The sequence below is a fragment of the Mya arenaria genome, chromosome 3 (assembly GCF_026914265.1).
Source record: "Mya arenaria isolate MELC-2E11 chromosome 3, ASM2691426v1".
Classification (NCBI taxonomy): Eukaryota; Metazoa; Mollusca; class Bivalvia; order Myida; family Myidae; genus Mya; species Mya arenaria.
The window spans coordinates 54,422,490-54,440,892 of record NC_069124.1 but is presented as its reverse complement, the minus strand read 5'-3'; the positions used below and the strand labels follow the sequence as shown (position 1 = coordinate 54,440,892).

The 18,403-nt window shown below is 35.6% G+C and overlaps 1 non-coding gene across 1 annotated transcript; it reads right to left on the bottom strand.

The window, feature by feature from the left end:
• Positions 1 to 18,140: 18,140 nt before the first annotated feature.
• Positions 18,141 to 18,213, bottom strand: Trnav-cac (transfer RNA valine (anticodon CAC)). The gene has a single exon. It is a non-coding gene; the product is annotated as a tRNA-Val (tRNA).
• Between the last annotated feature and the right edge of the window lie 190 nt (positions 18,214 to 18,403).

The window sequence follows — 18,403 nt, the reverse complement described above, 5'->3', positions numbered from 1 at the left end:
GCATATATCAGAGTTAAAGTAAAGATTATTGTATCATGTATCTTGTGAAATATTCCAGTTTGTGTCTGCTGTTTCCATCCGGATCTCTCATTCCGATAATATGGCACGCGTTCCAAGGTTTATATTACACATAGAAGTGATCAACAATCCTATATTTCTCGACCAGGAGTTTCACATTACACCTGTCATTGTCAAGCACAGCAGTAAATAACTAGCTTGAAGATATATATTTGCATCGTCGTAATTTATCCGCACGCTACTTATTGCATGGTTAAGCTCCGCCTACTTGGTCACCGTTCTTATATTGGAGTTAATATATTGCGAAAAACAATATATTGAGGAAATCGTTCTTATGTTGGAGTTAATATATTGAGAAAAACAATATATTGAGGAAATCGTTCTTATGTTGGAGTTAATATATTGAGAAAAACAATATATTGAGGAAATCATCTACAATATGGAACAAGATTATATTAAATGAAAAACCAATACAACTAGAATTGATAAATAATAAGATGGATATAAAAGGAAAGAACAATTAATCAACGTCAATTACAGATTCGATCAGTAAAAGGTCTTTACTAAATACACACATCCCAAGAACAGTTATCAACATGAAACATCGTTTTCAAAATGGATCGATTCCAATGAAGGTTTGTATGTTGTTGACATTCGTTGTACTAAGCGATGAGTTTAACATGACACTGGCTCTCCGCTTTTGTCAAACTGTCCATCCTCTATAAAATACTGGTCATCCTCTATTACCATACTCTCCATCCTCTTTTACCCCACTGTCCATTCTCTATAACAATACTGTCCATCCTCAATTACCATACTGTCCATCCTCAATTACCATACTCTCCATCATCAATTACCATACTCTCCATCCTCTTTTACCACACTGTCCATCCTCTATAACAATACTGTCCATCCTGGCCGTCCTCTATTAAAATATTGTCTATCCTCTATAACCATAATGCACATCCTCTATAACCATACTGGCCATCCTCTATAACAATTCTGGCCATCCTCTATAACAATACTGGCCGTCCTCTATAAAAAATACTGGCCATTCTCTATAACAATACTGTTAATCCTCTTAAACAATACTACCCATCCTATATAACAATACACGCCGTCCTCTATAACAATACTGGCCATCCTCTATAACAATACTGGCCTTCATCTATATCAATACTGGCCATCCTCTATAACAATTCTGGCCATCCTCTATAACAATACTGGCCGTCCTCTATAAAAAAAATACTGGCCATTCTCTATAAAAGTACTGCCCATCCTCTATAACCATACTGTTAATCCTCTTAAACAATACTACCCATCCTATATAACAATACACGCCGTCCTCTATATCAATACTGCCCATCCTCTATAACAATACTGGCCATCGTCTATAACAATACTGGCCATCCTCTATAACAATACTGGCCATCGTCTATAACAATACTGGCCATCGTCTATAACAATACTGGCCATCCTCCTTTACTTTACTGGTCATCCTCTATAAAAATACTGCCTATCCTCTTTTACAATACTGGTCATCCTCTTTAACAATTCAGGCCATCCTCTATAACAATACTGAACATCTCCTCTTTTACCATACTGGTCATTCTCTATAACAATACTGTCCATCCGCTATAACAATACTGCCCATCCTCTATAACAATACAGGCCATCCTCTTTTACCATACTGGTCATCCTGTATAACAATACTGCCCATCCTCTATAACAATACTGTCCATCCTCTATTACCATACAGTCAATTATTTACTACGTATCCGTTTCTAGTACCGCTGTATTGCTGTGTTATAAGAATAGTTTATACCTTAAACAACTATTCTATAAATCCGTATGGTTTGTCGGTTACGTTGATTGATGTCTTCGTAGCCTATGACTAGTAGTTTTGCTACATCAATACAATATATTCTTATGAACATATCGTGAAATTGTCAACGCGTTCCGTTTATGTAGAAGGAAATGTACGTGACATATTCAAACTAAACTAGTGTGTGTTTATACGAAGTAGGTTTGTACAAGGCTCATTATATTTTTCATAAATTTTCTGATACACTGTTCCGATCTGTTATGCTTCTTATTGGAATGTATGCAACACAATCAATATGATACATCGATCTTCAATGCAAAGATGATATTATTAAGTTATAATTGACAAATGTCGTTTTCCATAGCTTATAAAAATAAGTCAGCAACACAGTTTGGCAACTTCTCCTTCTCGTGCATGCTTTCAGTTTTGTTTATGTATCGATTATTGACCGACTTTCGATCATTGATTTTGTTTTGTCGGATTAAGGTGTAGAATCATTTATAACAATCACACTTTATATTAATTGTTCTCTTCGATTTAGTTCCGCATCTACAGGTAAGGAAAAATAACAAACTATGCATGCTTTTAATCTTTTCCTCACCACTGCACGATAATGCTGTATTCAGCATGTTATTCCATGTTAACCATTTTATCCTCTTTACCAGTCTATTTCATTTAGATTCCGATTAACAAGATTTACTCGTATATTATTATACCTTAGTTATCAAAGCTGCGCTGTCACAGATTGATTGTTCTCAAAACTGTTTTTTTTATTTTTATTTTCGGAATGAGCTAATGTTTGCTAAATGTCTGGAAACAAGTGAAATTTAACTGCTGACAAGAGCAGATTGCAGTATTCATATTTACGTTCGACATACGGCAGGCAGGCAGGCAGACAGAAAGACAGACATCTCATTGAACACTACCAGAAAGAAAAAAAGGCCCATTGTTTTTAGAAATATGCCTTTTTAATAACAGGCTATATTTATGGTTTCAAACGACAAGGGACGCTCATGTATTAATATTGTTTAGTTTTCAAAGTAACCAAAAAACGAGGGCTATGGTAAACCTCATATTTGCGTTTAAGCCAGGTATCAATAGCTATAATGGTGGCCGGTAGCGTTCTTTTTCTGTTCTTTTTTAATGTACCGAAGGAAACAAAATCACGTTAAATAAAAATGAAGCTTAAATAACAACAAGTTGTGATTATGTTTTAACGGCCGCATTTGTTTAATATTGATTTCAACAAGAACACGAGTTAACATGTCTGTACCGCGATCCGCTGTCATGTCTGCTGTACTCGATATAGGTTATAGTATCGTGTAAACTGACTGTACATCATCTATACGAATACTGTCCATTTTTGGAATATTGGGCAGGTCTTAAAATGTTGGACAGACTGTAAAATAAAGTACATTACGCAGTCCAAAAAACCTATATAGTGTAAAAAATAGTTAAATGATGACGTCACAGAAATATTTTAAAAGTCCATTATGTCAGACAAAGGACTGTCCGAGGCACACAGAGCCGAAGTTGTTTTTCTCTAACATAATGGACAGTTTGAGGCGTTTCATTTTCTTAAATCACGTAAACGCAACGTTTTGGTCGTAAATGTCATAGCCCCATTTTTTACGTCGTGTTGGTGGAGTCAGTTTGGAATAGGTTTCGTTGTTGTTCCATGGAGGGTCACGTAATCAACAGGAACCAGCCAAAGTTATCTTTTTTAAATAAAACTGTAAAATGTGTTTAATAAAAAACAACCTTTACTAACAAACAATTGTATAAACTTATTAAAAAACGAACCATCAGGATACAAAAACCCCGTTTGTCTTATAACGTTATGACAAAGCTTTGGACACATTGAATCGGAGCTCCTCGGCCATTTTTATCTAAAACAACCTCTGGTGTTTTTGGACTTTTTACATACTCAAAAAGAATTACGTTTGAGTCCGCTTCAAGTAGATCGCGTAGTAATTTTATTTAGCAGTTATACTTTATGCCTTAACTCTTGGGAATCTTAATTATGTTTGCAATAATACACTTCACTAGATATCAATTTAAACTTAGATCAATAAAATTAATACAACTCTAAAACATTACATTACTGTTATAATTAAAAAAAAACTACTTCAACTGATGTACCGGCATACATCAGAGGTTGTTTTATAACAGGTGATTGACTTTGTAAAATACATTTTCTTGCAAATTTTGAGCCACGGAGTGATTTTTTCTCGACAGGAATAGCCCACCGCCTCCTTTTCCCTTTAAAGACATCTATCTGAAAATATATAAACACAATCGTTAGATTTTTGCCTTATAATACCTGAAAATACAGACTTGAAATTTCGACGATCATTTGCAATCAAGTGACAATTTATTTGACACCAAATGAACCTTAAAGTTCGTGAAATTGTGTCGTAGTTCGTCATACTTTTAAAAGATCGAAAATGATATTAATTCAGTTAATTGTTGATTTTCATGTTATGAAATTGATAGCGTTTTTAAACAATTCGTTTCCTAATAAATTACAATTCATGAGCACCACAACCTATTCATTGGCCCCACAACGTTCAGAAAATCGAACATAGTGCAATAAGTATAACAAATAAAGTTCTAAAATTTGTAACGAGGCAACCTTTTGTCAATAAAAACGCCACACACATGTTAAGAAATTACATGAAACTAAGATACGATAACAATTCTCACGAAATTCCAGATTTTTACGTTGTCAACACTAACCTCTAGCAAGTTATGCAAGTTCTAGACGATCAGATTTTAAATTTATTCAGAAGTTTTACATTAGGAACAACTCATAGCCAATCATATGTGGAACTACATTCTCATTTTTTAAATTTACTCGTATAAACCTCTAAAAATGAAAAATAAGAAACCATACTCACTGTTTACATCCATATTCCACTCATTGGCACTATAACGGAAGACGCGTTGGAGCATTTTCAACACGTAACAAAATGTTATGGCTCCAATGATTACCCGCCATGTTATTGCATGACGTCATTCACGAGTGGCGCAGCTATTTATCACCGGAAGGAGGCGTTAGAGCATCCTGTGCACGTACCGTGACAGCTATAGGGACCGGAGTCTGTTTCTTTGCAGCGGCTGCTTGCTTAATGGAATAGGAAGTGAATAGTGGTACTGACTTTATATTTACAAAAAGCAAACATTTTAATGGTGCTAAAATTATATTTTTCGCTTTAATAAAATAAACACTTCTTGGTACCGGATGACAAAACTAATACTCAGCCCCCGGAAATAAGAGTTCCGAATAAGGTACGCTGTTAAAGAGCTATGTGACAAAACTTGCTAACCTGTATAATCTCAACGTTAGAATAAAGAGTTGCTGTTTATATAAAGTGTTCTACGGGAAACGTTTGTATATCCAACGGAAAATAGAATACGTTAATGGGCTTCCGTTAGGTCAGCTTCAACGGCATAGAAGCTTTTTACGCAAACAAATTCATATGTATTTTTAAAATGTGATTCCCCTTCATAAAAGGTACGTAAACAGTATTTCGGGTAAAAATAAAGATTTTTTCAAACTATAAATTGGGCTTTGAAACGCGCTTTTATTAAAATAGTTTACTGGTTTTCATGGAGTGGCATTTTTTAGAAGTCGACATCTCATTTAAACAGGTACAGATAAATAGCTCTCACCGTGTTGGTTTTGTAAGAAATATTCAGTGGGGTTTGACGGACATTGTTATAAGCATTTTTCTCGAAACCAGGACATTTGAATAAGGTGATATTCCTGCAGACACGTAAAAACTATGCAAGTTAACGGCATTTACGGTAAAACACAAATGTACACCGACGCAGCTTCATTATTGATGCTGTGTATCATTACATCGTTATATCAGCAGGCGCTATTAACAGACGTGAAAGAAATGAAATTCAGACAAATGAAAAACCTTCAATGCACAGGTGTGCCCTTGTTGAAGACGTACAGCAAGATAAGTCTGGCAGGATGTGGAATCCGTTGCAGCTCCTACACCGGATGTCAAATCACCAGCTATGATCACAACCTCCGGACATGTTTTCTACTGGACACAAACCAAATTGAACAATTGTCGATGTGTGTCCAGAACGTCGGCTGGTCTACCTATTTCTCCGAAAGCGCACAAGGTATTGTAACAGTCTACATAGACTGAACTCATAGCCTAACCCATACGGTTAATAGTATACAATTATTGACCTTTCAAACTTTCATTCAATAAATGGCGGCGTAGTATTTTGGTTATGTATTCGTGCCCCATTTAATATAAAAGTGTTTTCGTTATTTTTTGGATCATGCTCTAATAAAACTTCATTGATTACTGTTCATAAAATCTTTGTTCTAAAAACTAGCGAATAATAAACTATAAAAAAGAAAATCAGAGAACTTTTTCTCAACAAACCGGAAATAAAAAATTGACAGCTACGTCATCAGATTTAATTTTGCGTGAGGGACGTCCCACGAGAAGCGGCGAAAATAACGCCCTTTTCAAAAAGGGGGTAATTAAGAAAATAAATTAAAATACTAAAAACAACATCGCCACTCGTGAAAATAGGTTTTTCTATGACAAGCGTGAAATAAAATACGATCTGACACTGAAATAAACAAATATCCTCTATATATTAAAATTGTATTTAAATACACCTAAAAAAAACCTATTGGTTAATTATCCCCATCACATTTAGGTTTCTCAACATACCAATAGCAGTTACTGTTCGTGACAGTGGTTTGCACAAAGTTTCGAAAATGCGGCTTTAATTAAAATTGTGTTCAATTAAGAGTGATGTTACTTTCTAGTCTGATAATAATGATAAAACAGATAACTAAACTATAAGAGTGGATGGAAGCAACACTGAACCTGACCCGAGGAAGACTGTAAAAGCCCTACGACTATAGCCGTCTTCATTCATATGACTGTAAATTGGACAACCTTGTTGTTTTTTTCTCCCTCAATGCTATGTTTCACCAGTTTATATCTACATTTGACATATATTTTACTGCAAACAACGCCTGCATGTTTCGACTTTAAAAAGTCCACGTTGCATACTAGCACTTCTGTCAGATTATGTTCTTTAATCAAACCTATATTGGTGCATGAATCTAAGCTCTGGAGCACTTGCTTGTTATTCAGATGGCATATTTAAACAAACACAAACGTAAAATCACCACACACAAACGTACAATGGCCACACACAAACGTACAATCGCCACAAACAAACGTACAATGGCCACACACAAACGTACAATCGCCAAAAACAAACGTAAAATCACCACACACAAACGTACAATGGCCACACACAAACGTACAATGGCCACACACAAACGTACAATGGCCACAAACAAACGTACAAGCACATACAAACGTACAATGGCCACACACAAACGTACAATGGCCACACACAAACGTACAATCGCCACAAACAAACGTACAATGGCCACAAACAAACGTACAAGCACATACAAACGTACAATGGCCACACACAAACGTACAATGACCACACACAAACGTACAATGGCCACACACAAACGTACAATCGCCACAAACAAACGTACAATGGCCACACACAAACGTACAATCGCCAAAAACAAACGTAAAATCACCACACACAAACGTACAATGGCCACACACAATCGTACAATGGCCACACTCAAACGTACAATGGCCACAAACAAACGTACAAGCACATACAAACGTACAATGGCCACACACAAACGTACAATCACCACACACAAACGTACAATAACAACACACAAACGTAAAATCACCACACACAAATGTACAAGCACACACAAACGTACAATGGCCACACACAAACGTAAAATCACCACACACAAACGTAAAATCACCACACACAAATGTACAAGCACACACAAACGTACAATGGCCACACACAAACGTAAAATCACCACACACAAACGTACAATCGCCAAAAACAAACGTAAAATCACTTAACACAAACGTACAATCGCCACAAACAAACGTAAAATCACCACACACAAACGTACAATTACCACAGACAAACGTACCATGGTCACACACAAACGTACAATCGCCAAAAACAAACGTAAAATCACCACACACACGTACAATGACCACACACAAACGTACAATGGCCACACTCAAACGTACAATGGCCACAAACAAACGTACAAGCACATACAAACGTACAATGGCCACACACAAACATACAATCACCACACACAAACGTACAATAACAACACACAAACGTAAAATCACCACACACAAATGTACAAGCACACACAAACGTACAATGGCCACACACAAACGTAAAATCACCACACACAAACGTAAAATCACCACACACAAATGTACAAGCACACACAAACGTACAATGGCCACACACAAACGTAAAATCACCACACACAAACGTACAATCGCCAAAAACAAACGTAAAATCACTTAACACAAACGTACAATCGCCACAAACAAACGTAAAATCACCACACACAAACGTACAATTACCACAGACAAACGTACCATGGTCACACACAAACGTACAATCGCCAAAAACAAACGTAAAATCACCACACACACGTACAATGACCACACACAAACGTACAATGGCCACACACAAACGTACACACACCAAAATCAAACGTACAATTATTACAAACAAACGTACAATGGCCACAATCAACCCCACAATCACCACACAAACGTACAAAAGTATAGTCGCCACACTCCAACGAGCTTACACTACACAAATATGTCAATGTACTGCTATTTCTTTCAGGACGCAATGTGAGTGGTATTAACGCAACAGCCTCCAGTATTGAAGTAGAAAAGACAGCGGCCCGTAAAGCCATTGACGGTGATTTGTCGACAAGCTACCACGGCCTGAACAGTTGTTTCCATTCAGCATTGGATACGGACAACTTTTGGCAGATGGAGTTCGCAATGCCTGTACCTATCACGGCCGTCGACATCTACTTTCGAGCTGATTGTTGCAGTAAGCGATTCATAGTTGTGCTAAGTCTTCTAGCACAATCTAAAAACGTATTGGCGGTTCTTCAAGTGTATCAAATGTCATGCAAATCTTAGACTTTACACTAGCCTTATTTCCTTGTTGCGGTGATACGGTTATTGGAATATATAAGTCACAGGGTACACTTTGTTGAATGTGTGAAGCCAATATTGTATAATGATAAAGGTGTTGAAATGTTAAATTTCAGTAAAAAATATCTAATATTCTCGTATTCTTGAAGCTTTTTATTATTAACAAAACTTCATTATAAAGATCCATACGCTTACATATTTCCTAATAGGTAATATAAAAAAAACTTCATTGTTGGTGTAAATCGTAGTGTGGTCTTTCCACCATTTTATTTAACCAACTCTTTCTTTTATTTTTTACAGATGAACGTAATGCACACATTTGGCTGTACGTCTGTCAAACGGATACACAGGAACACTATGTGCCTACTACAGCGGGCCTCCCTTCGACCCGTTCCTGCCGCAAAGGGTCACATGTGACAATGTCGGATATGGGCGGTTCCTCCGTCTGCGACAGCTGACGTCTTCGGGTGACTACCTACAACTTTGTGAAATAATCGCCTACGCGTAAGGATCGTCGATTGAGAGCAGTTACCGCCTGTGTGAAGCTACCACCTACTCCTTTAAATTATCACCCGTGTCTGATTGCAACTTTCTCTTAAAGAACTTATCACATCCATTTAAAAACGTCGCCTTTCTAAAAGAGTTTTCGCATACTCCTAAACAATATCCCCTTATCGGCAACTTCTAGATATTACTGGTTTTATGAAAATAATCGACTACACCTGAACATTATCTTTTTTGAAGTTATCAGCTACTCCTCAATTGAATTGTCCTTATAAAGTTAATCGACTACACCTGAACATTATATCTTTTGAAGTTATCGGCCACTCTCAATTGAATTGTCCTTATTAAGTTAATCGACTACACCTGAACATTATATCTTTTGAAGTTATCGGCTACTCCTCAATTGAATTGTCCTTATAAAGTTAATCGACTACACCTGAACATTATATCTTTTGAAGTTATCGGCTACTCCTCAATTGAATTGTCCTTATTAAGTTAATCGACTACACCTAAACATTATATCTTTTGAAGTTATCGGCTACTCCTCAATTGAATTGTCCTTATTAAGTTAATCGACTACACCTGAACATTATATCTTTTGAAGTTATCGGCTACTCCTCAATTGAATTGTCCTTATAAAGTTAATCGACTACACATGAACATTATATCTTTTGAAGTTATCGGCTACTCCTCAATTGAATTGTCCTTATAAAGTTAATCGACTACACCTGAACCTTATATCTTTTTGAAGTTATCGGCTACTCCTCAATTGAATTGTCCTTATTAAGTTAATCGACTACACCTGAACATTATATCTTTTGAAGTTATCGGCTACTCCTCAATTGAATTGTCCTTATAAAGTTAATCGACTACACCTGAACATTATATCTTTTGAAGTTATCGGCTACTCCTCAATTGAATTGTCCTTATTAAGTTAATCGACTACACCTGAACATTATATCTTTTAAAGTTATCGGCTACTCCTCAATTGTATTGTCCTTATGAAGGTAATCGACTACACATGAACATTATCTCTTTTGAAGTTATCGGCTACTCCTCCTTATGACATTTATTGACTAATCATAAACTTTGTCGGATGTGTGCGGTTATCGCTTCTCCTGAACAGCATCGTCATTGGAAAGTATCCGACTGCTCCTAAACATTATCATATTTTTTAAGTTATCACAGACTTCTAAATATCATCGCTCTTCACGAGTTATCGACTACTCCTTAATATCATCGCTCTTAACGAGTTATCGCCGACTCCTAAATATCATCGTTCTTAACGAGTTATCGCCGACTCCTAAATATCATCGCTTTTAATGAGTTATCGCCGACTCCTAAATATCATCGCTCTTAATGAGTTATCACCTACTCCTTAATATCATCGCTCTTAACGAGTTATCGACTACTCCTAAATATCATCGCTCTTAATGAGTTACCACCTACTCCTTAATATCATCGCTCTTAACGAGTTATCGACTACTCCTAAATATCATCGCTCTTAATGAGTTATCGCCTACTCCTAAATATCATCGCTCTTAACGAGTTATCACCTAATCCTAAATATCATCGCTCTTAACGAGTTATCACCTACTCCTAAATATCATCGCTCTTAAAGAGTTATCGACTACTCTTAAATATAATCGCTCTTAACGAGTTATCGACTACTCCTAAATATCATCGCTCTTAAAGAGTTATCACCTACTCCTAAATATCATCGCTCTTAACGAGTTATCACCTACTCCTAAGTATCATTGCTCTAAATTAGTTATCGACTACTCCTAAACAGTATCGCCATGATGAAGTAATCGCCTATCGTCTATTTTAAAAAGTATCGCCTTTGTGAAGTTTTCGCCTATTTCTACAGCATCGCATTTGTGTGAAGTGGGTACTCCTTGATTTAATAATATTTTGTTGCATGAGAACACATTTGACAATTACAATAAGAATACAAATTTCAACACAATATTTAGACCGACGTGATAAAAACAAGCATGCAAAGGTATTGGGCCACGAGTCATGCCAAGATCAGTTACGGCCCTCTCCCGAAACGTCACATTCTATACCAAGCAAAGGTGTTTCATAAGCAAAACAACAACAACACTAAGAGTAATATTGTTTAAGTGGAAAAAACATGATACAGTAGAAGTTGTAGAGAAAGACATGTGAGAGAAAGAGAGATCGAGAGAAGATGAGCTCATCTTCGCGTACTCCTTAACAACATCGCTATCGTGAAAGTATCGACTACTCCTAAAACTTATCCTTTGTAGCGCCTGTGTAGTAAAGTCTCAGCGCTTACTTTTAAAACTTTTGTGAAATAATAGGATTCTTGCAGGTGTCGTTTTCTTTTAAAGGGGTATAGTCGGCTTTTACGAGTTCATTTGTTATATTTAGAATAACAGAAGTATAAGGTGCCTTACTGCAAACCTAGAAGACATGGGTCAAGCATGGGAGAAATATGTTTGTCTATTTTCTATTTTCTAACTTTCTTAATTATTATTCTATTTATACATTGAATTTAATATCTTAACGTATTATCATGGCTTGTTTTACAAATTTACAATTATGATAAAGCCGACAATACCCATTTTAATGTTATGACCTGGATTAAGTGGTTGTTTCTTTAAAGAATACTTATAATTCCGAATGTAAGATATGGTTCCACTTTACCTATGCTTTTCTTAAGTCAAATTTATTCCGATTGCAATTTGTATCGGCGCTAAACGTAATGAATAATTTTTTTAAAGTTAAACGGATGATCATAAAAATTATCAAGTTAATATTGAATAATTGGCAATCATCCTATAGGAGCAGAGACTTTCTTTGAAGTGTGTGTTTTCTTACGTATTCAACTATTGTTTCTTACTGTCTCTTGTGTGTATTATTAAAATTTCACTGTGAAGGCGGACTCGAGGAATGTTGATTTCTAGGCTGTATGCCGTTATAACTGTTATCTTTTATAACCGTAATTTGTAATCTACCATGGACAGATAGACATGGCATTTAAAACATTTGACGAATTTACACGTGTAAACCCAGCGCTGTAACAAATGCGGTGTTCAACGACCTAATTAAAATTTACATATAAATAACAAAGTCACCAATCTGCTCTTATAGCTACGAAACGGTGTTCTGCATATTAAGTAGCTTACAAAAATTAATTAATTTACTCACAAAACGTAGCAGACCGAAAGCCTTTCAACGCCTTAAGCGCTTTGATTCCTAACAGTAATAGTTAGTTTTGCAGTTTTAAACCTACATTGAAATTTATATTAGTTGATTAGTTATGCAGATATAGCTAAGCTCGATTGAGAAGCAAGCTACTAATAACTGTTGGGTCCGAGTCTAACTAGCTTGAATTTTTAGGTGGCCAAGGAAACGTCCCCATAGTTCATAGGAACAAATCACCGACATCTTTGGTGGGATATTAATACTTTTGCTGTAGAACATGTTCGTCATGATCATTTGAATATTCATGAGAGAATAAAGATACGAATATTTGAAATGAATAAAAATAAAATAGGAATTAGTTCAATAACTTATTCTAATAAACTAAAATACTTGTTATAAACCAGGGATTTGATAGCACATAGACATGCAATTAATAGACAAAAATTAAAATCACATGAATTGAATGAATTAATGCCATTTCAGCATATTTTTCATATTGTTAATTATTTACCTTAAAAAGGAAGACAATGAGTCGCCTCTTCATTTACAGGGAATCAATTGTCTTGAAGGTTTTGACAAACTTGTTAACTAATATCTTAACGGTAAAGAATACCTGCGGTAGTTATATTTCGTTGTAAATCAGTAACGTTACATCCATTGAATCACTTTAGCGTATGTAATGATACACAGCGTTTGGAGAAGACGTACTAATCGTCTGGTATTGGTGTGTCTATCATGCTGTGAACATACCAAATCATAAGTGCACGAAACACGCGCAAGAATTTGCGATGAATTAAAACATATGCCGAGCCAATATAATCGTATAACTAGGTAATATGCACCGAATACCACTTACGGAAAATCTACATATACTGAAGACCGCTCCACACACTCAAGAAAAACAGCTGTACTGAACGACCACCAAACAAAAACACATACTGACTGAGCGTCAAAGTGGCATATAGTTCCTCTAACAGATACCGCACGCAACATATACACATAAATGGTAATATGTATTTTTCAAAACATACTTTTGTTTTATTGGAATTATTATTCTTTTTTCAATTGACATAAGTACTCGCCCTGAAATTACGGCAGGTTGATGCCAAAAAAATAAATATTTATTTTCAATGTATATTAATAATAAAATTATTGATAAAACCGAACAAAACAACCCATATGATTTAGGTAAAGATAAAAAATATTAGTTTTTACACATTTTTAATTAATAGCTACGTGGCCACAAATTTCCCAGTTAAAAAACGCCAAAACATCGCTAATATCTTTTTATCTGTACCTAAATCATATGCATTTATTCTATTTTGTTTTGTTTTTTACCATTTTAATAAAATAAGTAAAACATGAATAAAAAATGATAATGCATTTAAATTGTATTTTGCATCAACCGATATTTTACCTATAAGTATGTACCAAGTTTACTGTTAGCCGTGATTGTTAGGTGATGCCTAAAGGCAGCAACATAAATGACTGCTGGGTATCATTGCAATAATGATATTAACAATTCCCTTTTGCGCATTTGTCCTTATAAACTGTATTCCGATCGAATTAAACCACCCATGTCACCGAGCGTCCAGAGGAAGAAGTTGGAAATACACTTTTGAATATTCATACGAACTACTTTTCGTGACGTCACTGTAGAGAGCTGTTTACAGAAGTTTTGCAGTGAATAGCGTTATTTTATCAACCCATCCGCATATTGCATGAATGCAATTTTTATTTATATTCCACCTATCTCCAATGGGAACCTATTCCCTTTTTATTTATAACTGAATACTTGAAAATGAAACCGACATTTTGTCTGGTTGGAAGCTTCGGTAAAACTGTCAGACATCCACTAAATAAATTTATAGAATCTATAGCCAATTGAACAATTGGCATTCAAGATAAGGCCTAAAAAATAAATTGTGTGGTTCGGGTAATATGGTCCCCAAGAATAGGTAGGGTAGGTTTTTTATTTTGTTCTTTTTTTGTTTTTGTTTTAGTTTGGTACAGGTTTGTTTGCTTTGTTTTTGTCCTTTTTCAACATAATTTTAGTTATATAAGGACATTGCTGAGCATCGCTGCAGTTAGGTGGTGTGTCATTGCTAGTTTTGTTGCCATTCGTCACACACCTTCCGAAAGCAAAACATATTGATAATTAAATGTGACAATACTGACCTACTTCAGCATCTCAAAAACACTTCTCTGCCTTTTTCCAAGAAGTAAAGTTAGGAATAATTTATAAACTGTACAAATGGCAACAGACCCAGGTTTCAGTCCCAGTTTAAAAGAAAGTCTCATTTTGTCAGGCACCAGCCTATGTCAGAACTCCCAGTATTTTATATTTCCTTTCTATACTAGTAGTATGTTTTCCCTGCTGCTATTTTATTTAAACTATTTTTTATGATTGCATCTGACAACATGACAGGTGAAAAGGGTCATGGCTTGTCCTGCAGTTGTGGTTGGGGTATATTAATATTAGACCGGCATTCAATCTTATGAGTGGGAAAACTTATACTATTATCCAAGAGACATTTTGTTCCATTGTATATACCTTACTCTGAAGAGCGAAAAGTCGGAGAATGTCTTGATAAATTGTACGACAGGAATATCGTACAGCTGTTCTTCATACAAACGGGTCCATGGCCCCTTGTCGGATGTTGACATGTCAATCACAGATACAGATCCCGGCTAGAACAAAAACATTATCTCTACATCTTCGAAACTAATCTTGGGTGTTATGAGCTTAAACTCCCGACGTTCTGGAGTGTTTTTTTCGCAAGTCGCACCAAAAAAATAACATTAGGGTCGGCGATATTTTCCAGCTAGGGTCGTGTGATCCGAACCACACAAATTATTTTTTTAGGCCTAAGATTGATTTCTAGTACTTAACGACCTCAACCCAATATATGGGGAGGACGCGAATTAAGGTTCTCGTAAAGCTGATTATGAGAAAGCATACAGGCGGGAGTATGTATGTATATATTTCTTTAAACCTTGCGGTCAAGGGTAACCCGTGAAAGTGCAAGCACTTATTTTCAACGGGATCCTTTGTTTTTGCTGAAGGGACAGCACGCTGAAGAGACAGTGGTGGGATGCAAGGAAGTCCGATTGCGATACGCTAGCTCCTTTTTCGAAGAGACCCCTTGGTTCTTTTACGTGCTCGGTGTAAAGCACCTTTACACGGGGTACAACTTTCCTGGGTTAAACCAGTACTGAGTACACCACTTTTCCAAGCACTGCCTTTACAATGCCGAGCGCAAATGAGCTACTTGTACCAACTTTTAACGTCTTTACGTATGACGCGGCTAGGGATCGAACTCACTCCCGCTCCGTAGGCGGACGCTTAACCACTAGGCCACGGAGACGGTTAAAATATAAAACTAACTTAAATTAATCTTAAACACAAGCTAATAGAATCAGATAAGATATATGGATATGCCTGGACAATATCGAACCGGGGGCCTTTCAAATTTGGAGCGAACGTTCTTCCAATGAGCCACATCTCCGATAAACAGGCTTTATCTGCGAGGACATTGACGTCACGTTTTCCGTCAGTGTTGGCAAACCAGCATCGTGATAAAAAGGAATGCAAGTATTATTTACTTTCGTAACTATATATCGTTATATGTGTTATTTTCGATTAAATACCGCATCCACTGATCATAAATGACTCTTCACGCAAGTTTTCCTGACAATGTCAGACCATAATTTAGCCTAAGAAAGCCCGCAAACTTTTACACTCTAAAATATTCTACGCCGGGCGAAGATTGAATTTGTAATTGCGAATGGCAAAGTGATATAGAACAGAACAAAACATTTAATTCCAAGAAGGTCATTGATCCATGTTGTTTATTGTATTAACTTGTTCTATATTGCTCAATGTTAGAGTACTTTGTAAGTTGTAAATATATTTGCATATCTTCTATTTAGGAGGAAATAAAATTTAATTGATTGATTGATGTACATATATAATGACGAAAGAATGCAACAATAGCACAATGAATACAATTTATGCAAAACAATACACAATGAAGTAATATTGAAACAAGTAACATGGAAGCAAAAACAAGTAACATGGATGCAGACTTAAAGAGCTGCACTACTAGTTTACTTTTATCTATGGCTTCATGACAGTTCCTGTTATTGCTTAATTGAAAACAAACAAATCAATACACTTAACCTATACAGAAAACATTAATTATAGCGTAGTATTTCTCAATTCAAATGCTTTATAGATAAAAACACTTTTTTGAAATAGATTAATTTTCGATGTTAAAAAAGAGTTCAACTTTTTTATGCATACTTGGGCCTGTCTATAATACCTATGTCCATATCTAACTTTAGATTCATTATACAAGGGGCACTCGAAAACAAAATGATTTTGTCATCTAATAAATTACAAATAAGGAATAAACGTTCGTTTAAGGGCGTTGATAGCGGTCTTTTCCATCTACCTGTTTCAATTCTTAATCTGTGTGTAGAGAACTGCATTTTAAAAGTAGACTTCCGAAACTTTGTCACATTCAATATTTTAAGGTATGGCTAAAGTCTAATACTTGGTAATCATATTTGTTTGTTTTATTTGTATTTACAACTTATTTATATTTAATGCAATATTCAATCAGAGCATTGAAACTTAACTACAGCTCATTTGATGAGTTTACAAATGTAACAATTGCATCTGCACATAAAATAATGAATATTTTAAACATACTGCCATCAATCCAATCTAAACATTTATGTACAAAAACTTTAATGTCATTCATAAACGTCGAGAAAAGGAAAGGCGACATACTTTCTCCTTGCTTTACTCCAAGAGTACAATTCAAATCATCGCCTAATGCATTATTATGTTTCACTTTTGATTTGACCGAATCGTATATAGATTTAAATTTATTCAACATATTACGTCTAATTCCAAGCTTTATAAGTTGATACCATAGATTGTCTCTCACTTTACATATATTATCAAAGGTTTTTGTAGTATCTATTAAAAGCGCAGTATAAGCGTTTGCTTTAATTCAACATAAGAGTGACAATAACATGCAGTACAAGCCTATTATCATTAGTACCAATATGTGATATGGATTTCGCCTGTGCTTCTATATATATACATAATATGTTTCTTCCCAATCAGTCTATATATTGTTTAATACTCTAAGAAATAATTTACCAATAATACTCAGCAATGTGATTTCTACGAAGTAATTCTCGTCATTGATAATTTACCTTTTTATGCAATGGTATAACGCGACCCTCCTGCGGAAAATATCGTATTTCAAAAAAGCTTATTAAACAATGAAAGAAGATGTGGCAACAATATGGATTTCCCATGAATGCAAAATGCATTTACATTCATATCAGGGCCCCTACTTTTGTAAGCTTTCAATTGTGTTATACATTATAGACATTAATTTGCAAATGTAAACTTAACTTTTGGTGACAAAAAAAATGTTTTCTCGGGACAATTGTAACACCCTAAAAGTTAACTATAACAAGGAATTGAGTAAAATAGAAAACAAAAATGGTTCCGCTGGGGCTGGAACCCAGGTCCTCTCGCGTGTGAAGCGAGCGTGATAACCACTACACTACGGAACCGATACGGTTGAAATGTGACCGGTCCTTACTTTTATGTACAAAAGAAGCAGAAAACATAGATGAAGATTCGGGGATAAAAAAACAAACAAAAAACAAATTTGTATATCGAGGACCAATCGTCGACCGAATGACCCCGATAATTTTACGACGATAGTACGAATGGCCCTTGACACCGCCACTTGCCATGCAA